Raw genomic sequence first — 26,225 nt, 5'->3', positions numbered from 1 at the left:
ACCAGGTCAGCGGTGGTTTCCTGGGTGGGTCTTGAAATCCCCCAAGTCTGGAGATGTCACAGTTACTCTGGGCGACCTGATCCAGCGCTGCCTAGTCAATAATGTCTGGCCACTTCCCAGCGGCCAGCGCCAACAAGAGTTTGGCTCCGCAGTTTTATAATTTCATTTCCAGAGAGCCTCTCGGGCAAGGTTGGGCCACTCTAAGGGGCTGATCATCCAACCCAACCTCCTCGGCTTACAGAGGAGGAGGTTGGCGAACCTCCATACAGGCTCTTATCTCACCACGGAGAGGAGTCAGGTTAGCCGAGCATGGGTTGCTCTTGGTAAACCCTTGCTGGATGAAGGACTTAACCTGCCCGCGTTAGGCAACAAATTAAATGAGGATGTGTTCTGGGACCTTTCTGGTGACTGCAAGGAAGCGGGCCAGCCTCCATCAGCTCTGCTACAACTGGATATTACCACTGAATGCAATACACATCAGCCGTCTACCTCTGCAGAAAAGACACCAAGAGGAATGGAGCTCGGTTTCTTTGGGTTCTCTGAGATATCATAATCATCTCATGTATTGCTGCACTACTTTACTAATTATAACAGCAGCTATATATCTCTTTCCTCTTTCGGGAGTTTCTAAACAAGTTCTTAGCTTCCCAGCCAAAGCTTTACAGTTCAATTTCTCCTGGAGCACTAGAAAAAAAAAGAGCAGTCATTTGCTGGAATCATGAGCAGCTAATTTGCTGAGTTTAGTGGCAGGAAGCCTAAAGATAATCAATCCAGTTCTTCTCTACATATATGAATGCAATACAGCATGCTGAGTATGGTAAATTATGCTGTTCAAAACAAGATGAAAAATCTTATCAGGTGAAACTGTAGATAAATCTTCACTGGCAGAACATTACGCTTCAGAATATCTCTAGGTTCTTCGAAGACTTTCCCAGCGTCTCACATAGTCAAAATCCAGGCACAACTGGATAATTACACTGAATTAGGATACGTTTATGTTTTTATCTAGAATAGCAGTTAAATTTGCAGCACAACCTTCCAGATTGCTGCAGTTTTTCCTCCTCCAAGTTCAAGCAGTAATTTGGACATAACTAAGTTCACATGGAAGTGTTTAATTTTTAAAAAATTCCTAGCTCTTTACTGGTTCCTTGTTTTCCTCCGTGTACATTTTTTTTTTTTTTTTGAGCATTATCTAGTTCTTGCTTAGATGAAATATATTATAGCAAAGTCCATCTTCTGTGCAGCTAGCAACCCTCTTTTCTGTTTCATCCAGCCATATCCAAACCAGATTTCTTAGATACATCAGTCAGCAGAGGTACTTTTCTCTATCAAGCACATAGCTTAGCTCATTTCAGGCACTGAGGCAGATGATATAAATGTGAGCTGAGCTGGGCAATATAAAACTGCCTAAAATCCTTCTGAGGCTGTATAACTTCATAATTCTCCTGAGGTTCACTGAACAGTCATTTCTCTCTTTCTTTCTCCTTCTTTTAGGTGGGTTTAACTGACATGACCAAAACTTACTGCCTGGAAGTAAAAAGGAAAAAACCCTACTGTATATTTTACAGCTAGGTTGTAATTGGAGAACAGCACTTTACTAGACCTGCTGTAAAACCCCTTCATTGACTTCTGAGCAGTGAAATATATACAGACTTCAGATGAAAAAAAAAAAAAAATAGAGGAACCATTTCCACACAGTTGACATTTAGGGCTGTACTGGGTCTTTAAAGTGAAATCCTGAGTAGGGAATTGATTCACAACTTCCCTCAAAATGCCAAAGAGTTATGACTCTTCAAGGTCTGGAAAAGGAAGATTTGGGGCAGTTTGTACTCTTTCTGGTATTAATAGCTTGCTGCATGATGAGACTTCTTCACAGTTGTCCAGAAAGTCTTTGGGAACCCAGAAATGTTCCATATTTTGTTCTCTTGAAGTTCAGGTTTTATACCCTGCTATGAATAGCAATTCTTATGAAAACGAACAGACAAAGCAACAAGCAATATCCTTTCCAAAGTTAAATTCCATTGGTCACGTTTTAGGCATGTACGAAGCAATGGCTTCTTTCTGCAGTCCCCTGGGGTAGTTCCATGTTAGCACACAAAGCCAGGTTACCCACCGGAGAGCACAAAAGGGTGAGGTAGGGTCCTGAATTCAACTACTTGAGTCGGAACAATTTTGCATACATCAACATTTGTTACTTTTTTGACTTAATGGGTGTGTACACCTTTAGAAATAAAACCTGAAATAAGCTTTGATTGCAAAGTTTCAGATAAGCTCTTTTAAAGAGAAAAACAAATGAACAGTTTCTTCAGCCTCCCCATTTCTTTTCAAGTGGATATGTAAGGTCACAGGATTAGAGCAGACTCATAGTAAAATATTGTGGCCCACTGGCCTCTGTACAGAAAAACCAAAAAGGAAAAGGAGCATTATTCACCCTTATTGCACTAAGACACCTTCTCATGGCATCTGTAATGCCTGTGTGGATCCGAATCGAAGAGTAAAAACTAGTGTAACAATGTTGTGCTCTCTAATTAAAGAATAGTGAATAATGCTGGTAATAAAAATAGTGTCATAAAAGGGTAAGAAAATTGCTTCCCCATAATAAAAAATGTCTCCGTTGGGGTCACATTTAGTTTTTATGGACTGACAAGGAAATCGGTCTCAGTAATATATTGTTAACTGACTGTTCCTCTGATCCTGAAATGTCTTCTCCACTCACATACATATTTCTAGCTTGTTAGGGTGACAGCATGACAGTACAAAGGCCTGGGATGTATGTCTGTGCATTGTAAGCATAACTTTTAGATGCTCTGAGTCAGGATTTTATAATCAGATAGCAGAGCTAAGTAAATGGTTATGTTCTACATCTTCCCAAAAAATAATAAAAGGCAAGTCTGAAGCAGCTCTGGATACAGGGAGACTCTGCAAAGCTCTTTTGAGTTTTTAAAATGTATGATTGGAAATATCTGCTGCTTTTTTGTCTCATGTTCCTCAAAATCTGATCAAACGTTAAAGATGATCTGAATTTACATGGGGGAAAAAAGCACATACTTCCGCCATTATCTCCTTTTCTGCTTCCTTATAAATCCGAACTGGATAGCATCCAATTTCTCATCGCAACTGCCTCTGGAAATGAAAGAGAGCCTGAATAGAGGAGGAGATGAGCCGCTTTAAATGCTTTTTCATAGTTCTTCTCACTGCTATGAAAGCTTCATTAAAAGCTGCAGCTTGCTTGTTTTCTAACTCTTCCAAAGTAATAAGCATATAATTGTGCTGAAAACTTGGGAGGAGTGTATCACTGCAAGCCATTATGGCATCATTTTATTTCAAGGTCCTTTTGCATTTTCCTGGGAATCAGAGACCTCTGTCATTCACATCTGAAGAAAATTCAGAAGAAATAGTGTCTTTTTAAAGAGGACTTTGAAAATTTGCAGTGTCGATATGTCTACATAAATTACTTCTTCATAGACTATTGACTGTGAGTATGTGTTGTGTAGCATAACAATTATTTTGCCTTTTTTTGTCTTCTTAACCTACATTCAAAAAATGTCAGATAGAGTGCTCACTGCTAACATACGAGCAGCCCTTTTGCATTTATTTTGATTTGTTGAGATGGAGAAACATGAGTAACGATGAAGAAAATTTGTGATGCCAGAATTTATTACAGCCTATTCTAAAAAATTCAGCTACAGTGCTAAGATCCACACATGCTATAAATGATTACATAGGCTTCCTTCTAATATCTGCTGTGGTGCAAAACAATCTTGCCTGCAGATGATAATAACTGCTCTTTTGAAGCAGCTGGAAGGGATCTCAGACAGCACGGCTAGATGCATGCATTTCATAACACTGAGGATGACAACAATATTCAAAGCTCTTAAATAACCCTCCAAAATGACAGTCCTTCAGTATCGAAAATCCACTTCGTGGATTCACCAAATTCAATCCAATCTCATATTTACTTATGAAATTCCACTTCTGAAGTCCTGGGATATATTCTGTATGCATGATGGAAGAAAACAGACTTTTGCCTTGTTCGAGGCTGAAGCTCTGTGTTATTTTTTTTTTCCGATTTGCCCCACAAATCACAGCCCCAAGCATCCCAGTGTGCAACACAGTGGGGAAAGAACACAGTATTTACAAGATTTTAGCTCCCACTTAAAATGCAAGGGTAATTCTTGGGGTTAACTTATATCACCTAATGGGAACACTGGCAAAGATATGGGGGAAGTCAGACGTGGGTTCTGTTAAAGTGAATATACGATTCCGTAGAATATATTTTCCGTGAAATATGTTTCCTAGCCATGTTTCCTTGCATTCTTTCAGTCTGCAGCATTAATTATCCTATGTAAAGATCACAGCTCCCAAATAGTCATTCTGAATCTCTGTTCCACCTTCTTGTTTCCAGTTTACTTCTGGGATCCCAGTGAAAAATCCCTTCTAGTTTATAATGAAACAGAATGGATTCATATCTCATAAAAAAAGAAACTATGAATTTTAAATGGTTGTTTTTTCCCACAGAATCTTGATAGCATCAGTTTTCAAGCTTTCCCCAAGCTAACTACACACCAACATTCAGAAATAAGAAAGTATATTTACACTGGTTAATTTTCTTTCACCGCTTGAGAAAAATAAATGGGTATTCCAGAATAATAGAAGTAAAACCCATAGGGAGGTCAAACATATCTCCTGCTCCCACTGAACCAGTGGAAATTTCCTGGCACATTAAATAAAGACTGGTAAAGCTGGTGAAAATTCATTGCTTTACTTTATTCTTCTCTTTTTTATCAATAAAAATCTTGCCACACAAAAAATGGCTTTAGGATTTTATCCTCTGATTGAGGGGCTTTTCTGATAGAAAGGAAACAATACTCACAGCAAGTGAAACAACAAATTTTGCACCACAGACTTTACCCTAACTCAGAAGAAAATGTCCACAGAAGCCAAACCTCATGGTAGAATTGAGGATGGAGGGTGTTCCTAGAAGAAAATATTGAGCTACTTTCCCCCCTTTTTTTTTTCTCCTGAATTCCTAATTTTCAAGCAAGAAATGGCCCAAGAGGTGTAAGCACTTGAGGTTCTAGAAGTATATCCCAAATTTATGACCGACTCTACTCAATCAAAAGACTGTCCAGCCATGAAAGCCAACAGAGCTGGATCCGGAGTTTTTAAATGACTCCTGAACACAGATGTGGCTCTTTTGTTTTGGTTGTTTTTTTTTTTTAAATACCGGCTGCATTTTTTTTCCCTTTGTGCTTAATTTCAAAATCCAGAGAGGAAATGAGTGAAATGTTTGCTTTGCTGTCTGTGTGCCACAATATATGAGTTTTCATCAAAACCCTCAAATATTTTCAGGTAGAGTAATCTCTAGACACTCCCGGAAGCAATTAACATTGTCTGGTCTTATAAATGCATTCTGCCCATGCCTGTTTGTCATGTGAACTGTACAAATATTATTTTCAGGGTTTCTGGTAAAGCTAGGATTGCTTATCCCAGAATCACAGAACTGACTAGGCAAGGTGAGCTTAGAAAATGATTTGGCATTGTCATTTGGAGCCAAGACATTTTGCTAACGAGTGTCATTGGGGTCTGAGCTGGGTAAGTCTCTCTCTTGACACTAAGCGGGGGAAGAGGAGGGAAGGATGCTCCAACCCTGAATGGGTGACGTGCTTTTCTTCCCCTTCCTAGGCAAAATTTCATGAAGAAAAGAACTTTGAAGTGCAGCCCGTGGGCAATTTTTTTTCTCCATTCCCTCATGGTTGAGCTATAAGCAGAGAGACAGGGTTGGCTATTAGAAATTATATAAAAAAAGAAATAAAATGTTTGTGGAATTTTACTGAGAAACAAAATCAATTCAGAAAATACAACCCATTATCATAAGCTTATCATCATCCTTTTTATATGTTTTCCATTATGGATAGAAATTTGCAAGTTGGTTTTTGCCAATTGCAACAGAGAAGGATCTGATGCTGAAGAAGTACTTAGGCTTTATCCTTAAATATTTATTAGTACAAGAAGCAACGTACCGCAATGTTCTGGCTTTGTGTCACATTCGATTCGCTTGTGTAGGTACAACCTGTAGGCAGCTGTTACACCTAAGAAACAAATCAGTCAAAGGACTGAGAGACACTAATGCAAACCAGCCCTTGACAATGATATGCACAGCTTTCTAAAGAGGCTGCACATTTTTTTCTTTGTGCTTTGCATTTTTACTATGTTTCATAGGCTTAGCAGCTTGCAGTGCAGGAATTGAATGTGGCTACATGTCATTTTAGGTGTTTGAGAGGCTTATCTGATTTATATGTATTTTTATGTAATGCTGGTGTTTCCAAGGTATGTGAGCAGAAGCTTTTTCATTCCATTTATTGCCTTGCAAATTTATATGAATTAGGCAATTATATAAGTCAGTATTTCAACAAGAGGGAGAAAGAAACCTGATAGGGTAGAGCAGTACAGCTTATACAGAGCTTATAAGTGTCCTCAGGCCTAGCTAAACTCTTAACCCTTTTCATGTTCTCATAACCCTTCCTCCAATGACAGTGGCATCCACTGTTTCAATATAAAATACTCTGAAAAAAGAAAATCAAGTGCTTCAAATCCCTCTGCCTCAGACTTGTCAGTCGCGGCCCATTTTCAGGATTACTGAAAGGAAAAAGAAATTATTCCATCCAGTATTTTTTTCTTGTAAAGCTGCTGCATTCTGGGAGTCGTAGGAGCTCGCACTCAACAGCGCAGAAGGCAGCGCCAAAATCTGACAATAAGACTAATAAGAGGAAATCATTGTCTGTGGGCAAAGGAAAGCCATGTGATACCTCCATCGGTGTGGCTTTCATACGCAGTGACTTAAACCCCTTAAATAAATGGAGCTGATTGAGGTGAGCCGGAGGCAATTCAGCCACCAGCTCCTCCGGAGCCAAGCAAGGAGAGGATCTAGTGCAGCGGAAGGAGGGCAATGCTCCTTCGTTAGCAGTGAACTCCTCCAAGCTCCGAAACATCTGCCACGGTGGTAATGAGGAGACCCATAACTACGAGGCACTTTCTGAGCAGCCGCCCTGTCCACAGGTCCAGCTTCCAGATGGCGTGTCTCAGCCTCAGGACCTGAAAGCGTACGCTGGAGATGAGGGAAAGTCAGACAGTTCTACGAGCTGTCAAGTAGAGAAAGTGTCCCCAGGAGATGACTGGCAGTTTAGCAGAGCAGACGAGACAGTATAAACATAAAAATGGAGACAAACAGAGCAGATGCAGGGAAGCCAGCTCATCATTTTTCTCTTGTGAAATATCTGTGCTCTAGTTCCAATTAGCTAGGAGAGGAGCAAATTGTCATTTCAATTCAGACTTCCAGGTTTGGGGAGAGAACTGCGCTGAAGATTAAGGAAGATATCTTACAAAGAATATGAAAGAGGAAAAGAGCATCTTTATGGCACATCTGCAGGTGACACCTATCATCCTCTTAATGCCTACCAACACTTTCATTCAAAGATAACAAATTACTAGTTGTGTCTGCATAGTCTCCGCAGTTTCAGATGAGCCTTTAGCATTGCCTCTTGGCCCAGGGCTTTGCCTCACTGCAAACCGTCTGAGCAACAGCATCGGGTGTGCTGGGAGACACACACACATCCCGCTTTCTTGCCCAAGTCTGGGGAGGCTTTGCCCTGGTCCTTCTTGCGCTTGACTCAATGCCCAACCTACCCGGCATTGACAATGCCAAAGTGCGAGCTTACGCTGAGCGTGTGTCGTGGTTTAACCCCAGCTGGCAACTAAGCACCACGCAGCCGCTCGCTCACTGCCCCCCACCCAGTGGGATGGGGGAGAGAATTGGAAGGAAAAAGGAAAAACTCATGGGTTGAGATAAGAACAGTTTAATAGAACAGAAAGGAAGAAACTAATAATGATAATAATAACAATAATAAAATGACAATACTAATAAGAGGATTGGAATATACAAAACAAGTGATGCGCAATGCAATTGCTCACCACTCGCCAGCCGATGCCCAGTTAGTTCCCAAGCAGCGATCCCCCCCCGGCCAACTCCCCCCAGTTTACATACTGGGCATGACATCACATGGTATGGAATACCCCTTTGGCCAGTTTGGGTCAGCTCTCCTGGCTGTGTCCCCTCCCAGCTTCTTGTGCCCCTCCAGCCTTCTTGCTGGCTGGGCATCAGAAGCTGAAAAATCCTTGACTTGGTGTAAACACTACTCAGCAAAAACTGAAAATGTCAGTGTGTTATCAACATTCTTCTCATACTGAACCCAAAACATAGCACCCTACCAGGTACTAGAAAGAAAATTAACTCTATCCCAGCCGAAACCAGGACAGCGTGCAAGCTAACTGAAGTGCTAACTGTCCTCTAGTGCCTCTCCAGGATTCCACCATGAATGCTGAAAGAAAAATATACCTGCTCACGGGCATGTGGATATATCAAAATGCTTGGCCAGTGATACCGGTTTTAGAGGTTACTGGTTACCCTTACACAACACATGCTGAATACCTGCTAACACGTTCACAGGCTTCAGAACTCCAGCTCTGGGCACCCAGAAATGTCCGAAGGCAATTTTAACAACTGAGCTTCAAATTACTCTTTCTATTTGCAAACACACGGTTCTTGGGGAAGGTCTTTGGATGCATGTAACCAGCAAAGCAGCACTGTTGGGCCGCCTCTTCACTAATCCTTCATGTTTCAGTCCAGTATAACAGAATTTAATGGCTTCTTTTCTGGACACAGGAAGCCCTTTTTATCTATAGTTATCTTCACATTACCAGAAAATACTAGCTGAGCACCTCTTTTCTTCTCATCCTCAGAGGCGAGAGCCTATGTCCAAGGTTTTGTCACTAAATGTAGAGGGTGTGATTCCAGCGTGAGATTCCCAGTCTCCCTCGTGTGCCCTGTCTGGGGCAATTTCCAAGCTTCTGCGATTCCAGGATTTACCATGTGCAATGGTAAAAGAAATCTGCCTACAGAGAGCAGGCGCTTCCAGGATCTCTCTGCTGCCGTGGTGACTGCGTATGCTGGAATTTGTGTATGCGGCCACATACCCCATCACAGTAAAGGTAACTAAAGCAAAGCACAGAGTAAAGTAAGCTGGTATTTAATGATTTTATGATGACTGTTTTGTACCCAGGCAGAAGTCATTGCGCACAGGCTGGTGACAGTTACAAATGCAGAGGAACGGGAATGTGTGGAAAGCACCAGAAGAAACAGCAAAACAGGGGTTAAAGGAATGACATTTTAATCACTACAGAAGATGGAGACCAAATGATATAAAGATAAGTGACGGGACGATGAAGAACCATAAAATAATGAGGCAAAATATCTGGCCAACATCAATTTCTAAAGCATATAAAAGGCACACCCAGAATTAGTTTACTATCTTCACTCAAGAAGAACCCAGAAGATAAAGTGAAGATGTCAGCAATGTCCTTTGTCCTCTGTCACACACAGGTGATCCTGACTGGACCACTTGGGCACACACATCTCAGTCCTTAGGAGCATGCAAGGGTAAGACTGAGCAGGTCAAACAAACCCAGACATTCGGCCAAATCCTTCCCCTTCTTAAGGTTTTGCATTTTTGTATTGAATTTTGTTCCATTCATTTCCCACAGCTGCGCTACTTCTATCTGGGTCTTCTTATATCATATTTCAGCTTACTTAGGAAACATGCTCTGTTTTTTAATTGGTTCATTTGAGAGATTTCCATCAAAGCCAGTTCTTTAAAAGAAAGAATGCCTTTGCACATTTGAACCTCTTCACCGAGGAGAGCAGGAGACACAAAGCTCAGAGCAGTGCTGGTCACAATCCTCCCCAGGGAAAGCAGAGTATAAGCAACAGAAATGACTGTAACAGAGATTGCAAAATCAGTTTTAATTTAATAAGGTAGGATATTTTTAGTATCACAGATATTTGTTACCATTTGCAATTTATGACTTTTGATTGGATTGACAGGGACACTTTAAATGAATTGTCCATATTTTTATATGCTTTTAGAGAATTACAAAAGCAGATTATGGATTAGTTTAAAATAAAAAACTTATGCCATATGAGTTCAGATGTTCATCTCCATACATTCGAATATAATGCCCACTAATTCCACTAATACCTCAGAATTGTTTTATTTCCCTTAGTTTTCAGTGCTAATTTTGAAGCAAAGCTTGAACCTTTACTGGATTATCGCAAAAATCAGAGCACTTAAACCCTGCTATATATGAAGTGATTTTGTACCTCTATGAAGACTTTAATGTAGGGTGGAAAGCCTACATTTATTCCTCAGCATTCAATGCTTTTAAAAGAAAAGTCTGGCAAAAAAGTGTGTCACTGACGACTGCATTATCCAAAGTATGTGTTTGGTAAAAACCATCTGTGTGTGCTTTTCAACAAGAAGAGAAAAGTTCATTTTTTCCCAACTTTCTAATTTTGGGGTTAAATCTGTACAGGGGATTGAGAGGAGGAGACTCATGTGGCTGGGATTTAGAAGATGTTGTAAATTGGAAATCAGCTTTTTGATGATGAAGCATACAGAATAAAAGGCAGGTTTGTAGGGGAGGAAGAAGAAGTCTTTGCAAATTGTTGTGTCAGCTGGGTAGAAATCTTGCTAGGAACTTTTCTCTGCTGCTAGGTGATCTTTTGGGGGAGCTGAAAAGGAAAGGAATAGCAGGTAATTTGCCCCAACTGAGAATATTTTACAATAGATGCTAGTATAACAATGCGTAGAAAAATAGACTGATCAGGGAACAAGGGATACATAATTGGCAAAAATTGCTCTGTGGCGACCCAGCTGGGGCAACTGATAGCTTTAGGTAGGTGGCATTCAAGACTTTTGGAGTTTTATAGCTATTTACATATCAAAAGCTGCAATTTTCCTTGAAAATGAATGGCAGTTTCTCTGACTGAGCCCACCTGATTTTTATTTTCTCTAGTAAGACTCTTCAACCATTGATCTTTTGTATTAACTCTTCTTTGGTGTGGGCTTTTTCCCTATTTAGAGCTACTTTTTTGAAAAAAAAGGCAAATCTGTTCCTCTATTTCTCTAGATGAGGCTTAAAGCTTTGGCTGCTTACTATCTTATTCCTCCCTGACTTTTAAAAATTATGTTTTGTTGCATGATGACAGTTCAGCAAGCATTTCTGTGCAAGCTCAGGAGAAGGTGAGTATGTTAAATAGCTCTTTTACTCATTCTAGTGTAAGAGCTCCAGTAGCAGAGGTCTCCCAAAGAAAAGGCTCTGATAAGCTTGGCTTTTAAGTAGGGTTTCTGTTAAACAGCCCTTAATCTTCTTTATCCATCCCTTTTTAGAACAGAGAACACATGAATTATATGTCTAGCATGAAGACTTCTTTTCTAATTCAAATACAGTTTGAATCTTTGTGGATGCAGTAGGGACTAACTAAAGGGACCATGTCCAACCAAGAGCTTCCTCAGAAGGAGCAATGTGGTCACCAACGGGTCAAAGCTCGCCCTAGTAAATAGTCAGATGTGATTGCATGATGCAAGATAGAACTTTCAGCAATACTAGAAAGCTGGTATCTTTAGGACATATGAAGTATATGCAGATGAAGGATGCCTCAGATCATGGAAGACCTTGAAACAGTATTATTCTTATTATTCAGTAGCTACAGATTTTAAAGGAAAGAATTATTTTCCTTTACTTTGCTGGCTTCATAGAATCATATAATCATAGACTAGTTTGGGTTGGAAGTGACCTTTAAAGGTCATCTAGTTCCACCCCTCCTGCAATGAGCAGGGACATCTTCAACCAGATCAGGTTGCTCAGAGCCCCGTCCAACCTGACCTGGAATATTTCCAGGGATGGGGCATCTACCACCTCTCTGGGCAACCTGTTCCAGTGCCTCACCACCCTCATCATCCTTAAATCTAGTCTGAATTTACCCTCCTTTAGTTTAAAACCATTAACCCTTGTCCTATTGCAACAGGTCCTACAGGCTTCTTGGGTAGAAGTTGAGAGGATGGTTCACTGTTTTAAAAAATGATAATTACATCCAAATTCCATTAGTTGAGTCTGTGAGTATGCTATTTTGCGGCTAACTCTGTCTTTCTACCTCTGCAAGATTAATCTCTCTAGAAAGTGGAGAAAGAAGCCATGAGATTTTTCAGATGCTGATGATCTATTTATTACCTTGATGAAGAAACTAGGATACCAGAGCCTCTGATAAATTTCTTGCTCATCTTACAATGCTTTAATTTTTTTTTTTTCCCCCAGCTGCACACATGCTGGTCTTGTGAGGTTATTACATGATTTTTCAGGAAACTGCAATGTTCTTTACGGTTGTCATGTTCATACAAATGGATAAACTCACTAGCTAATCCACCTTTTGTCAATTAAACTGAGTGGAAGGGGTGGGGATGGGGAGAGGATCAGCAGCAACCCAAAAAGACAAATTAAATAAGAGTAGGTCATTTTTGATAGAGCATCCTTTATGGGAGCTTAGCTGCCCAAGAGTTTTCCTACACTAAGCTGCATTTGAAACAAAAGTCTCCTCACTTTGGTCAAACATGAATTATCTACTGAGCAATGGAAGGACTTAGTCCCTTCAGTGTGTTTGATTACATATATCAGGTGATGTATGCATGTGCACCAGCAGTTGGTGGTCTTAATCTTATAGAACATACTAATTAGATATCCCTTTTCCTGTTGTCTTTGGCAAATAAATTGCTATCATCATGTTCACAGATTACGAAAAAAAACCCTGCAAATAGAACATCTGCTTTTGATTAAACACATGCAGAGACATGTCAACACATACCCATTAATCAAACTTAAACTTTGCTTTTCACCTCTTTTGGTTAGTCAAACAATTGTTATAAAGATCTACTTTTTATTCTGTATAGCATGGTCAAAAATTTACAGGGGGGCAGTGTGGTGGGGGAAGGACCTGGAAACATTAAAGGGTTTTTTCCCTATATATTCCCTCACTTGTACAATTCACTTTGGTCTAATTTTCAAAATGGGTGACCAGCTATTTGAGATAATGCAGCTAGGGCTGAATGCCTCTAAACCCAACACTTCTAGAGGTTCATCACTGCCAGCATTATTAAGCTCATTGCCGAGGAAAGAACGATTTGCTGCCTACAGAGGCAACTGCGAAGCTGATTTGGGAGCCTTGCGAAGAGTCATATGAAGGAAGAGCTGAGGGAACCTTTTCTGCCTCCAGCTCTTCTGAGTTCTGTCAGAATTAGCTGAAGAGTCAAAGTTAACAATGCCTTAAACATGCAAGTGGTAGAAGGTCCTAAACTGTAGGGTCAAAATGTGCTAATTAGGTAACAACTAATTTTGAGTGACCTCTAGTGGTGCTTTCCCACAGTTTGCCTTGGAATAGTTAACTGGGATCCCTAATAGCAAGTTCAGGCTCTATATTTAATAGCACTCCCCCAGCAACAGGGTAAATAGTCTGTAGCTAAATGGGGAGGCCACATCATAGGTTTGTTTTTCTAAGAAAAGCTTTGATACCTTGATAAAGAAAATCAAAGTGTTCTTTATTTATACCTTTTTGCTAAAATCCTTTATTGTTACACCGAGTATAGCAGTACACTGGAACTCAGTCCGTGATACAAGCTTTCATTGCATGAATGAGGACAAGTATGCCTGTGCAGCAATAAGAAGATATGATTTTCTCCAGATGCAAGCACACTGTTATTAGCTTTATCCAAACCTGTATGGGCAATAAAATCTGTGACGATGGTTAAATCCATCTCCCATGGTATTCCCACCTGCAGCAGCTATAGCAAAGCCAGTGTGGGACTGAAGTCATGGCTGTACGTCGCGACCTGTAGACATGCACGGAATGCAGCTGTGCAGGTTGCAAATTGAAGATCAGAAAAAGAGAGCTGTGCATAGCAAAAAGTGGGGGATTTGCCATCTTTGAATGAGGCATTTAGCTCTAACAGTTATTTGGGGTTTCAGGTGATACAAAACTATTTTTTATTACCCTGACATTTGAGAATGCACCATCTATCAGTGGGTCAGCTGTAAGTGAGTGCCTTGCAGCGATTGCATTTACCACATTCCCTATCCAATGCGAAGGCAGGACAGTTATTAGCTAATTGGCCATCATGGACACAGAGATTTGTAGGAATATCAGTGGGTCTGTGTCTTTTCTGAGTCTCTGTCTCAGCCCTCCCACACACCTGGGGTTCTTCCATTAACACGTGTGCAATCCAGATATCTCATTCCAGAAACATAGCTGGTACCCGGAGAAGTGCCAAAGGGTCACCTGGAGGTGACCTCTTCTGATGAGACATAAGACCAGGTCCCTGACTACTTATGACTGCAAAAAAATCCCATGAGGTGGTTTATAAACGTGGCAGAATGAGCCCAGGTGTCCAGATTAAAAGGGTCAAGTCTCGCTCTCCAAGTGAGATGCACATACGCATATTAACAGTTATGCATCTCAAAGTGATGTTGGGAGAGGCTGCAGCCAGACAAACTGCTCCTGTGGCCACACTTGCTCTCCCATGGGATTGCCCAGAATTGCCTTACAGGCCAGCAGCTTCCCTGCAGACAAACCTGCTCCCCAGAGAAGAGATAAATAGATATTAAATCACAGGAAAGTCAAAGTGCTCAAGATAACACTGTGCAACGATGGAGATGATGGGAGCGATCTGACTCTCAGGCTCCCTGCGTGGCAGTGTCTAATTGCAGGAGGTGAGGCTTTATGCTAAGTGCTAGTTTCAGTTCAGTGAGGCAAACCTTATGTTTTCAAATGGTCCAGAACACCAGTCAGGTAATAAATTAATCCCCTTAACTTTTCCAAAGCTCTTACCTTGGGGTGAGTTTTGAAGCACATGCCAAGCAGAAATGCTCGGTGTTTGTTCTGTAAGAGTAAGGGGCAGTAAAGAATGTCTCATGTGGGCCAAGGACTTCAAAATCAACAAAAAAGTAATCGTAGACTGTAAAACTTTACTGTCTTCACAATTACAATCCCACGACCCCATGAAAAGTCACGGTAAAATATATGAGTTAGTTCTGGTGTACAGGTTTGCAGACTTTAAATTTGCACAGGTACTGACGCTGGCTTCAAAATACATGACTGAATATTCAAATGCCTTCCTCAAAATGCACCAGACCTGTAGGATGACATGTGACCTGTCATTTAGATGTTAATTTTTATGAATGGTCTTGAATTATTGTGGTACATAGAAAAGTCACTTTTTATTTACATTCGCTATATGCAGTGGTTTTTGATCAAGATTTTCGATCAAATTGTAGCTGACTGACAGTTTCCTTCACTAAAAAGATTTAAGTCCAAAGACACTGTTAGAATATATGACATAATTATTTTGCCTAATGGGAAAACATTCATTTTGATAGCAGTCTTAAATTACTGCTGCCTTAAAGGCAAATGCTTTAGTATATTAAGGATTTGAAAATTGGCTGATTAGGGGTGTAAATCTTGAGCAGGGAGGGCAAGGAAAGCTTGTATTTGGTCCATTATTTAATTCATCATTGAACAACTTGCAAGTATTTAATCCTCTCTTTATTTATTGGGGTTTTTTTCATGCATATATGACCTGCTTGTCTTATGGGCTGAATTTATTTGTTTCTCACTTAATGAAAAATCTTTTAGCTCTTTTATTTCATGAAAAACAGAGATACCCAATAGTACTCTATGGACGATGAAGTAAGTTTTACTAAATACCAAAAAATTTGTATTTTTAATCTTCTTAAGGTGAAAGTATTTCTATAATTTAATCTGGCTCTGTAAGATAAAAAGTCACAGTATTATATTTTAAAAATGCATTTATTAATTCTCAATTATTTCCTAATAAGAGTTTGGTTTTATTATCAGTGGGAGATTGCTATTATTAACTGACTTGGCCCTAGGACAAAGTCGTGATCTTTTCAAAACACACAAGAGAAAAAAAAAATGTTTCCATAGCTTTACAGCAATATAAAAGTAAGCAATGTGATCTCTTCCTCTAGAATCTTACAGCTCTGAAAAGACTTTTAAATCAATTTTACTCACAGTCAATGGTTAACTCTGGTGTGACACATGTCAGTTTGCACTTAATCAATTTTTTGAGGATCTGCTCTTTTTTTGCTCTCTATGCCAGAGTGGGAGAAGCACAGTTAAACACAGGAGCTGATGGAAACCCTTCAGATGAAATTTCATTTTTCAGAGCAAGGCAGGGCAGCTCTGAGAGCCAGATTTGCCTGTCAAAGGAGAGTAAGTTGCTATTCGGTGGTACTAACTACAGGCAGAAATAGGCGTGAGGAACTTAGGCAATGGTTTAGCTTTAAAAAAAAAAAAAAAGACAGAAAATAAGCAAGAAAGAACTCTTCAGATTTCCAGGCTGTAGAAAACTTCTCCAAAACCATGGAAATACAGAAAATTTACTTGTACAGCTCCTGTGGGCTAGCACAGCCTTTGCAGCATGATTGACCTGCATTTTGGGAAACAAATGAGACCTTCTCGAAGAAGATTGTGTCCAGAAGCAAAAATCCCACGGGCATTCCTAACAATTACGTTCCATTAACGACCATAGTCCCCAGTCTGCCAGGTACTGGGGGACGAGCTCTGTGAGCAGGCTGTCTGTCCTCCCTGCCTGCAAAATCTATCCTCTGGGCATAAAGCCAATTTGGGGTAGTTATGGGGTTTGTGCATCCCTTGAAACAAGTCTTCCTTACCGGCGTAAATCAGAAGTGACTGCCCAGAAGTCATATTAGAGGTTATATTAGAGCACAGTGTAAATGTAGAAATTTTTAGTGATTCTGCCCTAATCTCCTCCTAGTTGGGTAATGCAGAGATGAAGAAGGAAATCTGGCAATACATTCAGGGGGTGAAAAGCTGTTCTCACTCATAAGTGTGTTTATTTACTGTTTTTAGGGGAAGTACATAATCTGAATCTCTTGGTTTTGCTTGGGTTATGATTTAAGCTTGCAAGGGTATGGCAGGCTCAGCTGAAACTCTGGTTTGCATTAGGATCCAAGATGATAGCTTTCCAGTAAATAAAGTACAGCTTTGAAGCTGCTTCTTCACAAAGATTGCCACTGTCTTCTGCATCTGTTTTGTGGGGATTTTTTTTTCTTTTAATTCATCAGAAAAATAGCAATGAAAGAAGGATTTTAAAAAAAAAGTTCATAGATAAAAAAGCCACATATGACAGACTTTCCAGATAAATGAAAAGAGAGAAAGCTTTCAAAACCTTCTTATTCTTGAATTGTATTTTATGCAAATGCTGTTGAAAATACAGCTATGCAAAAGAATTTTTGCTTACCAGTAAACCTACAGTTTAAAGATTTATGCTGCAGTTGCAATGCTCAAAGTCTCAGGCTTTCTGCAAGGCAGCGAGATGGATTCTGAAGTCCTTACGAAGCCTCTGCAAAACATCGTGTGTCTACCACAAATTCCTGAATAGAACAATTTAAGTCGCATCTCAGAAACCAGCTAGAAACTCTGAATTTTTGGCACGCTTTAAATGACTGTGCTTGTTGTTATGGTAATTCTATGAAAAAGACTCTCAGAAATCAATTTGTTGTTTGCGTATAATTCCCCAAACTGAGAAAGAAGCTGCTGGATGTTGGGTAGAAGAAGGAACTGCCACTAGAGAAGCTGTTGAGCTCAATTTAAGCCTGCAAAATGTGCCAGCATTTAAAAATCAATGGGCTTGATTGCACCATGTCCGGAGGGTGGGAGAGAGTGAAGATGCTAATGGCACAGCTTGGATGATCTCAAAGGTTATCTCACAGCACTTCTGCCATAAACTGGGTTGCACTAAGCCCAGTAAGGGCAGGACCACTGCCTGCATTTATTGCAGGTTATATAGAGAGGAGACTCTCCGTGCCTACAGATGTGAGCTGTTAAACGATAAAAATTAGACAAAACTTCGAGCTAGGTTGGAACGGAGCATTATAACGCCAATGGGAAAAGAAAGAGTCAAAGCTGAATTAACCAAGCCAAAAACTGTGCTGAAGGAAAAGTGGTAAGAACATTTACATTTGTTAAAGGTATAATTGTACCGAACACGGGCAAAGAAACCGTGGAAAAGCAATAGCAGGGGTTGGAAGAGTGGGAATGATTTTACATGTGGAAGTCAGGGCGTGAGCTGCATTCAGTGTGCCCATTAAAAATCCCCAAACCACAGGATTTACTTATAAAACTGGCAGAGGGAATAGAGTTTTCCAAACCACGCTTGTCCAAAGCCTGGCAGCAACATAGGAATCAGAATTTTGAAAAAATACTAATTCTGACTGAACTCACACATACGTGCCTGTTGAAGTATGAAAGATTACCCTGGGGGGGAGCCAGTTACCTGCAGGATTTCAAAGAAGAATGGATTGAGTCCTGCAGAGAATAAATAGTATTTTCTGGTTTTTGGATGACATACTAATACCTGGGAGGAATTCAGACGAGTATTTACAAAACCTTGAGGAAATTCCAACGCATTATAAAGCTATGCTTTAAAGCGAACAAAAATAAGATAGTAGGTGTGGGATTTTTTTTTTTTTTTTTTTTTGTCTCCCTAAAACCAAGTCCCTTGCCTAAGTTTCAGGAATAAAAGCTTTAAAAGAGATGATAAAAACTATGGAGTGTGCATAAGTACCTTGGTGTTGCATAATTTCTGTTGGTTTTATTCATGTTAAGTGTTTCTTATGGAAGTTTCAAATTGTCATTGCTAATTCAGTTGATGTCTTTCCTGATATGGGAAACACAAAATAGATGTGGGTGGAACAGTAAAATAAGATTTTTGGAGGAAGACAACAAAAAAAAATCCAAAAGCTCTAACCTATTGGCACCCTTTAATTTGAGGTCATCCAGGACAACCTTAAACTGTAATTTTCTGAAGGAAAAAGGGCTGTTGCTTCATAAGACTGTAGGAGCAAAAAGTTCCCAGTCATTTGTCTTTTAGATCATTGTCAAAATCTGAAACTATATCTAAATTTTTAAAAGAGACTTGCAGTCTCATTTAGGAATTAATAAATTCTATGAGCGTTTATTTGAAAAAATACTCTTGATGCAGACAGTAAACCACTGATAAAAAAGACGGGTGACTAATTTACATATTTTTGGAGGCAGGCAGTTTTGGGGACTCAATGCTTTTATTGATGGCTTACTATTGTAAAATTCCTTGTAGACCATCAGAAACACGTGTCAGTCATATCCCTCCTTCCAGTCACCAACAAATTCAGCTGGAGACAGAGAAGAAAACGTGGGTTTCTGGAAAGAAGTTTGACTTTCTGTGGTTTTTTTGGAACAGCCACATCACAGGAGCCATTCAAGCCCCAGTGCTTCGCAGAGCAGCGTTACCTGGGCAGGAGCGGCTGTTTTCCAGAAGGGAATTTTAGTAGTAGCACCGAGGAGCTTATGAACCTCTATACCAGCAGAATTATACAAGTAGCATCGGGGACAAATAAAAAAGGATAGTAAGAAGTTATTCTTGGTGGCAAGCTTTGACCAAGGCATCTGAGCCCTCCGTAGCCCGCGGGAACAAGGGGAGGAGGTGTTTCTGCCAGCGCCTTCGGACCGTACGTCTTCTGCGTGGTTGCCTGGGCTTGCAGCAGACTCCTCTGCCAGCAGTGTTTGTTACAGAGGACTTTCCTGAAAATCTCTGCAAGGGTCTCCTGAGGAACACTTTGGCCCCAGGGACACTTGTGTGCACTTCTGCCTCGGCCCCATCCAAGACCCGCTGGAGAGAGGCTCTTTGGTTACGTCCCTTTGCTCCCCAGACTCAAGAGAAACGGGGTCCTGAATATTTTAGTACAATCTTGTGGCCTGCGCGTACAGATTAGTAACAGGGAGGAAAAGAAAACATTATTGTCCTCAGTTAATTGCTTCTTTGTGACAGAATACACTTCAAAGACACTTTAATCTCAAGTGCATCTTAGCAGAGAAAACCCCATATTACTTATTTTAAACCCCTCTATTTCCAGCAACACAGATGAATGAATTCCATATAATAGAATATTCTTCACTGAGCATCTCCACATGCAAAAGTGGAATGCGAAATTAGTTTGGGGTTTGGTTGGGGGGTTTTTTGTTTTGTTTTTTAAAGTACTGTTTTAATGAGGTGTTTAGTTTAGCACATTTGGCTCCTCCAAATTACCTCAAGGGGATTCATATGTTAACGAACAACACAGCTGTTGTTTGTGAAACCAGCCTAGCACAAGCAGAGCATGTTGTGCAAAGATTTAAATGCTCTGTTGGAGAGGTCACTGCACTCCTTTGTCTGCTGTCAGTTATTAATAATGAGCCTACTACTAGATTTTAAACACTAAGTTAATTTTTTTTTAGCGTCAAATATGTTCCAGATTGGTTCGGTTTGGTATTGAATGCTTGGGTCGAGATAGGAAAGTTGCATTCAAAGGATGACCTGATTTTTTGCAACTGATGAAACATTTTGGGTTGGGGAAGACTGGCAATGAAGTTTCAGGCTTTGGTGGTGGCCTGAAGAGGCTGTATTGAGCAGAGATAACATTTGCAATGATAATTGTTTTATAAACATGCCCTGATATGCTTCAAAAGCTTTAATTCTGAATTTCTTAAATTAAGCAGGCTTTGCTCCTGGCAAGCAATAAACAGTTTTCATTTTAGAGATGTCACTTTACATTTAAGGAAATTAATAACTGGGAAAGAAAAAAAAAATCGTGTTTGGTAAATAAGAGCAAAGAATCTGTTTCTTTTATTTCAATTCAAGCATCCAATTAAAATCAACAGAACTCCTCGTTGAACAAAACCTCGATTTTTAAGGGCCAGAGTGACAGAATTTACATGCTAAAACAGGAATCCCAGTTCTCACCATCTCATGGGAAGCAGGATTGACCGAGTGATGTGCTGGCAATGCTCTGCTGCTCCTGGAGCCTGCCTGGCTGCCGTGGCTGCAACACGGCATTGGAAAACCCCGCGGGCAGCAGGTTGTCCAGAAGACATGGACTATGGACTGCTGCTTCACAAGCTACTCACACATAGCACATTTCATATCATTCTGGCTCGTAGATCATTTAATCATTTCAATATTTGTGTTTGATTTCCTTCATGTGCTTTATTACTGAAAATAAGTTCCATGATTAATCATTAACATCAGAGCAACCTCTGCTGGCTGGTGGAGACGGAGCTCTTTTCTTAGCAGCATAGCACATTAAAGGATTTGGGTTTGATATATCTGCTGCTCAATCCAGGCTTTTTTTGCTCCCTCAAAGGCATTAGTATTTAAGTATAAGAAATGATATTTTGCCTAGAATTTAGGTAGAATATAAAATAGATGTACAACTGGAGCTTTGCCAGTTTGAAGCACTTCGTATTGGCACTGTAGTACTGAGAACAGTGGCTTCTGTCAAAGCAAATCCAAACGTGGAGCAACTTTCTTGAACACAAAGCAAGAATTTCATCTAGGCCTCCATGATACAATTCCAAAAACATAATTAAGCTGAGACTGGAGAACAAAGCCTTTGCTGAAGACAGAGAGGTTATCGACTATTGTCAAGGGGGTTTTTTGTAAATCAAGCTTTCAGAAAGATTTGGTGTTCCTAGAAGACCCCCTTCTAAAAAGAAAACAATCCATGTTAGGGGAAAATAAAATAACATTTTACCAATGTCCTTGTACTGTTATTTTACAGATGGGAAACTGAGGCACAGAGTGTCCCTGAGACCCGGCTCTCCCAGGTTATTTACCTTGGAAATAACATTGGAGATCAGTGCAAGCTCACAGCCGTTCAGAGCACAGCTGGTTTTAAGACTGTGGGACACTTTCCATCCTATGCCAAGGCAACCACCTGAGAAGGATGGTAGGGATGATACCTACGGCGTCTGCTCATTGAGTGCTCATCTGTCCCCAAGGAAGTGGGCTACAGTCAGCCATTCATTTAACACAGACTATTGAAAACCATCCATGCACAAGCCTTTTACTTAAGCAGATGAGCTGGATGCAAACCGATAAACTGGATCGGTAAAATTATATTCATCCTTTCGAGTTTGCAAACCCCTCTTCTGAATGTTCATTGAATGGAGATATACAGAAAGTGGTGGGGGACTTTTGCTTTATTTTTTATAAAATTAAATTATACATTAACTCTGTATAATGGAAGTATAGCAAATGCAGCATGCGGGCTATTATTTGGACATTACGAGTACTCAGTGCAAAGATATGTAATACAGTGAATAAGAGGCTGTTCCCTTGCTCAGCATGGAACTAGAATGACTGCCAATCGGGAATGAAGTCACCTTCCATTTCAGGCTCTTTTATCAAAAAAGGATGAGTCTTCCTGTGGATCTGGATTTGCCACATATGTTCCCTAGGAAATGGTTGAGAAACCCAACATTTCTGGAAGGTGGGGAGCTGGGAAGTACATTTACACGCTCTTCCCCATCGTTCAGCCCAGCCACTTGTGTTCAGCTGATGTGAGAGAAACCCTCTCCTCCAGAGGACAGCTCTTGTCCCCACCGTGGCTTTGCAGCTCCAGTAGCTTTATGGCTATCTCCTAGGACATGACAGGCCTTTCCATAGGGAGCTAGGATTAGTAATGGGTCAGCAGAAACCACTAATGATTTCAGAACCTCCCAATACTTCACCTGGTTCATTTACAGATTCCCCAAAATATATATGTTAACAGAGATTAGAGGTTCAGGAGGGGATGGATGGCTGGCAGATACTGGGGGTTCACCAATATTCCTACAAGTAGAAACCCCTAGCCAAGAGAGAAGGATTTCCTATAAATATTTAAGTAGCAAAATTAGAGGTTCTTTTAATAATTAATTAAAATTTTCTAGATATTTCTACTGATAAAGCCAGCAAAAAGCTAATAACATCTGAAGGCATAACAAGTCCTGCAGAAAGGAACTTTTTCGAGTCCTTCAGAAGAGAACATATCTAGTGATAAAGGTGCAGTCATCTCACTTGTGGCCATTTCCCATAGCAGCATACACAAACATTTTCCCATTTATATGAACAAGCACTGACTTTCTGAGATGGTTGTTAGACCCTTGTATTTAAATACTAATAGCTCACTGATGCATCGCCACTGATGCAGGGTGTCATTTCTGATAAAAACCCAACTCTTTTCCTGTATCAAAATGCACTTATTGTGCAGTAATTTAATGACATAGCTCTTCCCTTTTATGAGCTCTGAAAATATCTCATTAAGAGTTTCACAAATTACAGCAATAACTTATGCTGACACACTCATTTGTTCTCATCTCTGAATAAATCTAGTTGACAACTTTAATAGAATAAAGCAGGGATTTCCCAGACTGTGATTCAGCGTTGAGCTTCACTCAAACACCTCAATGTTATCTTGAGCTTGAATGTTTGATTAAGCCAAGGTGTGAGCTGCCACTTCAGACAAGCTCAGATGAGACCTGTGCATGCTGTATGGCAGTAGCGTGAGAAAACTGTTGAAATGTTTTTCCTTCTCGCTCAGATCTACTATTTCAGCACTCTTCACCATCTGGTGGAACACTTCAGAGAAGAAAACAGTCTTGCAATGTCTAATTTTGCCATGGTTTTGGAACATTATTTTAATGATCTTTGTGTCATTTAAGTATGATTACTTGTCCTCCAAGGCTTTTCCTGTTTACACTTAAATAGTATTGGAGCATAGCCAGATACACTTTAAAGGAAATGGTACAAAATACTACATTTTTATCATAAAAGCTTAAAAGCAACATTTACAATTAGGGGACATAGCTGGCACTTTGCATTCTGGTAGGTTTTTTGTTTTGATCTTATTGTAGTAGTAGATAAATAAAATTAAGCAAGCAAGCATAATTACCAGTTAAATTTTACAAAATACCGAAGAAATGCAGGGCCTAATTCAAAGGGGTGGTAATGGTGTAAATAATTAAGTCAAATTGTTTTCATTTTCATGCTGCATATTGTTTTCTTCAGCCTGTAACAGTACAAGGCAAAGTATATGCAGTGCTAGAACTAGACAAATAATAGATAAATTTATTCATAAACACTTTGTGGATGTAATTAGAAGTTCACTGCAGCAGCTTTCACTAGTCTTTATTTTTTTTTCTCTAGTTTCTATAAATATTTGCCTGGGTAAATTTTTTCTTTTAAGAACATAGACAGAAGCAGAATCCACTACAAAAGTTTTGTGAAACCGTCTTTGCTTCTCGGCTCGAATGGCAACCGGGTCCCCAGCGGTGTCCACGCCGAGGTCTGCATCCTCAGCACGGACCAGGCAAGCAGGGTCCTCTGCCTGCAGCATGCTTAGCAAAGGGGATGGTTTGGAGGGTTTTTGGAGACGGTGTGAGATTCATTTCCCTTCTTGCATTGCTTAATGTCCTAAATAGAGCTTTTCCAACCGGGAGATACAAATTACCTGGCAGATACTGCCAATAAACTCACCGAACCTCAGGGCTCCAACAGTAATTTCTGCTAGAAAATGGAGCCTGGCAAATAAAATGATTGTGCAGGGTAAATACAGTGCTGAATACAAGAGGAGAATGTGATCGCTTCAGTTCAGTGCTGGTGTACTTTTCTTCAATGAACTCATTTCGGTGCAGAGCTGCGATAACACAGGGAGGATGCAAGCTCAGGAGATCCTTTGGGGGTTGGCGCTTACCATAGCAAGGCTTTGAATGCCGGGTAATGATACTGAAAGGAGCATTTAGAGCAAATACCACATCGGCAGCTCCTGGGCTGAAACCTGTTTGTGTAACTACCTCTCGGCTTATTTTGAGCATAGTACAAATTTATTAAAATTATAGTTTTGAAAATTCAGGGACACAGAAGCAGGTGAAACCTACTGAATAAACCTGCCATTCAGCATGCTCTAGATGCATTCGCATTTAATGAAATCAGAGATACTATTTGAATTACCTGTACTTCCTCAGATTAGGGGGACCTTATTCTGCCCCAATGCATCCACCTAGATCCTATTGGTGTTATTAAGCCATAATGGGAGCAGCAGAAGAGACTGTAGTACTGCTTGCAGCTCTCGCCCACAGGTAGCCCGCACGTGTCGATACCTCGATCATCTCATGAGCATGGCGTGCAGCACTAGGCAATGCCAACCGTTAACTAAAAAGCTCCGGATGGGGGTCAAAACGACAGACTCCTCGGGTCTGCTAATTCATTGCATGTTCCTCCGGCAAAATAACGTGGTGCTTTCATTCACCTCTCGCTGCAGTGGAGCGCAGCTTCTGCATAGCACTACTGGCCTCTGCTGCCAGCATGGGAGAGGAGGCGAGGAGAGAGACTGTGCAGGGACTTACCACATTTCTGCTTCTCCAGAGGGCCTCCTGATCCCTGCATATGAGCTGGAGGAAAAGCAATCTTTCATCTTTACCTTATTTTCATGCTTACAAATAAAGGTCAAGGCTCCTGTGCTGTAGTCAGCGCCGTACGAGCTTTAAACAACCACCCTGAAATGTGATTGTAATTAGTTTCCTTTCAATCTTGATGTGAACAGTGATCTTAAAATGCCAGGACTGTAGCAGTGCATATGATTAACAAGCACACAAAAAGGCAGTCTATGGAAAAATGTGGATAGAAACGAACAAAATGCAAATGTTGCACTGCTTTAAATTTTATTATCCTCCCAGCTCTTCATAAAATACTGTAGACATCATTTGATTATATTTTTAGTCTAGGGAATTAATTTTTAACTAGGGAACTCGTTTCTGTCTTATGATTACTCTTCTCCGCAATGGCCTGTAGGTCTGAACTAAAAAATCACAGTTTTAATTGAGCTAATGATGCCCAGAACTCAAATTAATCTCACTTATGTGTGTGTCATGCCATGCAATATGTGCTATAGCTGCAGGCAATGTGTGCATCTTTTCATATCAATGATTCCTCCAGGAGACTGAGGGTGTAAATCCTGGCCGGGGGTAAGTCTGCGTCCTGCTACTGTCACTGCCTGGGAGACTCCTTGGAGGTGCCTGATGTCTGTGCAACCAGTGGAGGGGAAGGAAAAACAACAAAACCGGTGATACTTTGTCATCATTTCTCTGATTTCACCCCAGTTCTTTCAAGGGCATGACTGTAACTCACAGAATAGCCAAGGAGATGGTGAAGAGGAGAGCTGAGCCATGTGCTCTGGCCACATCTGCTCGCAGCCCCCGGTCCAGCTCCCGCCTGCACCCATGGATGGGTGGGAACCGCTCCCAGGGAGGCAGGGATTCCCTTACCCCGCTGAGAAAGGGCAGCAGGGCTGCTCCTCCGCTTGCAGCAGAACAAATGGCAAGGGGAGAGAAAAAGAAGAAATTGCATGGGGACTATTTTGCTCGTGAAACTATCAGGCTGTATTTTCTATCTGGGAAAACAAAGTCT

This window comes from Aquila chrysaetos, chromosome 10 (genome assembly GCF_900496995.4).
Source record: "Aquila chrysaetos chrysaetos chromosome 10, bAquChr1.4, whole genome shotgun sequence".
NCBI classification, from domain to species: domain Eukaryota; kingdom Metazoa; phylum Chordata; class Aves; order Accipitriformes; family Accipitridae; genus Aquila; species Aquila chrysaetos.
This window is presented reverse-complemented; position numbering follows the sequence as displayed.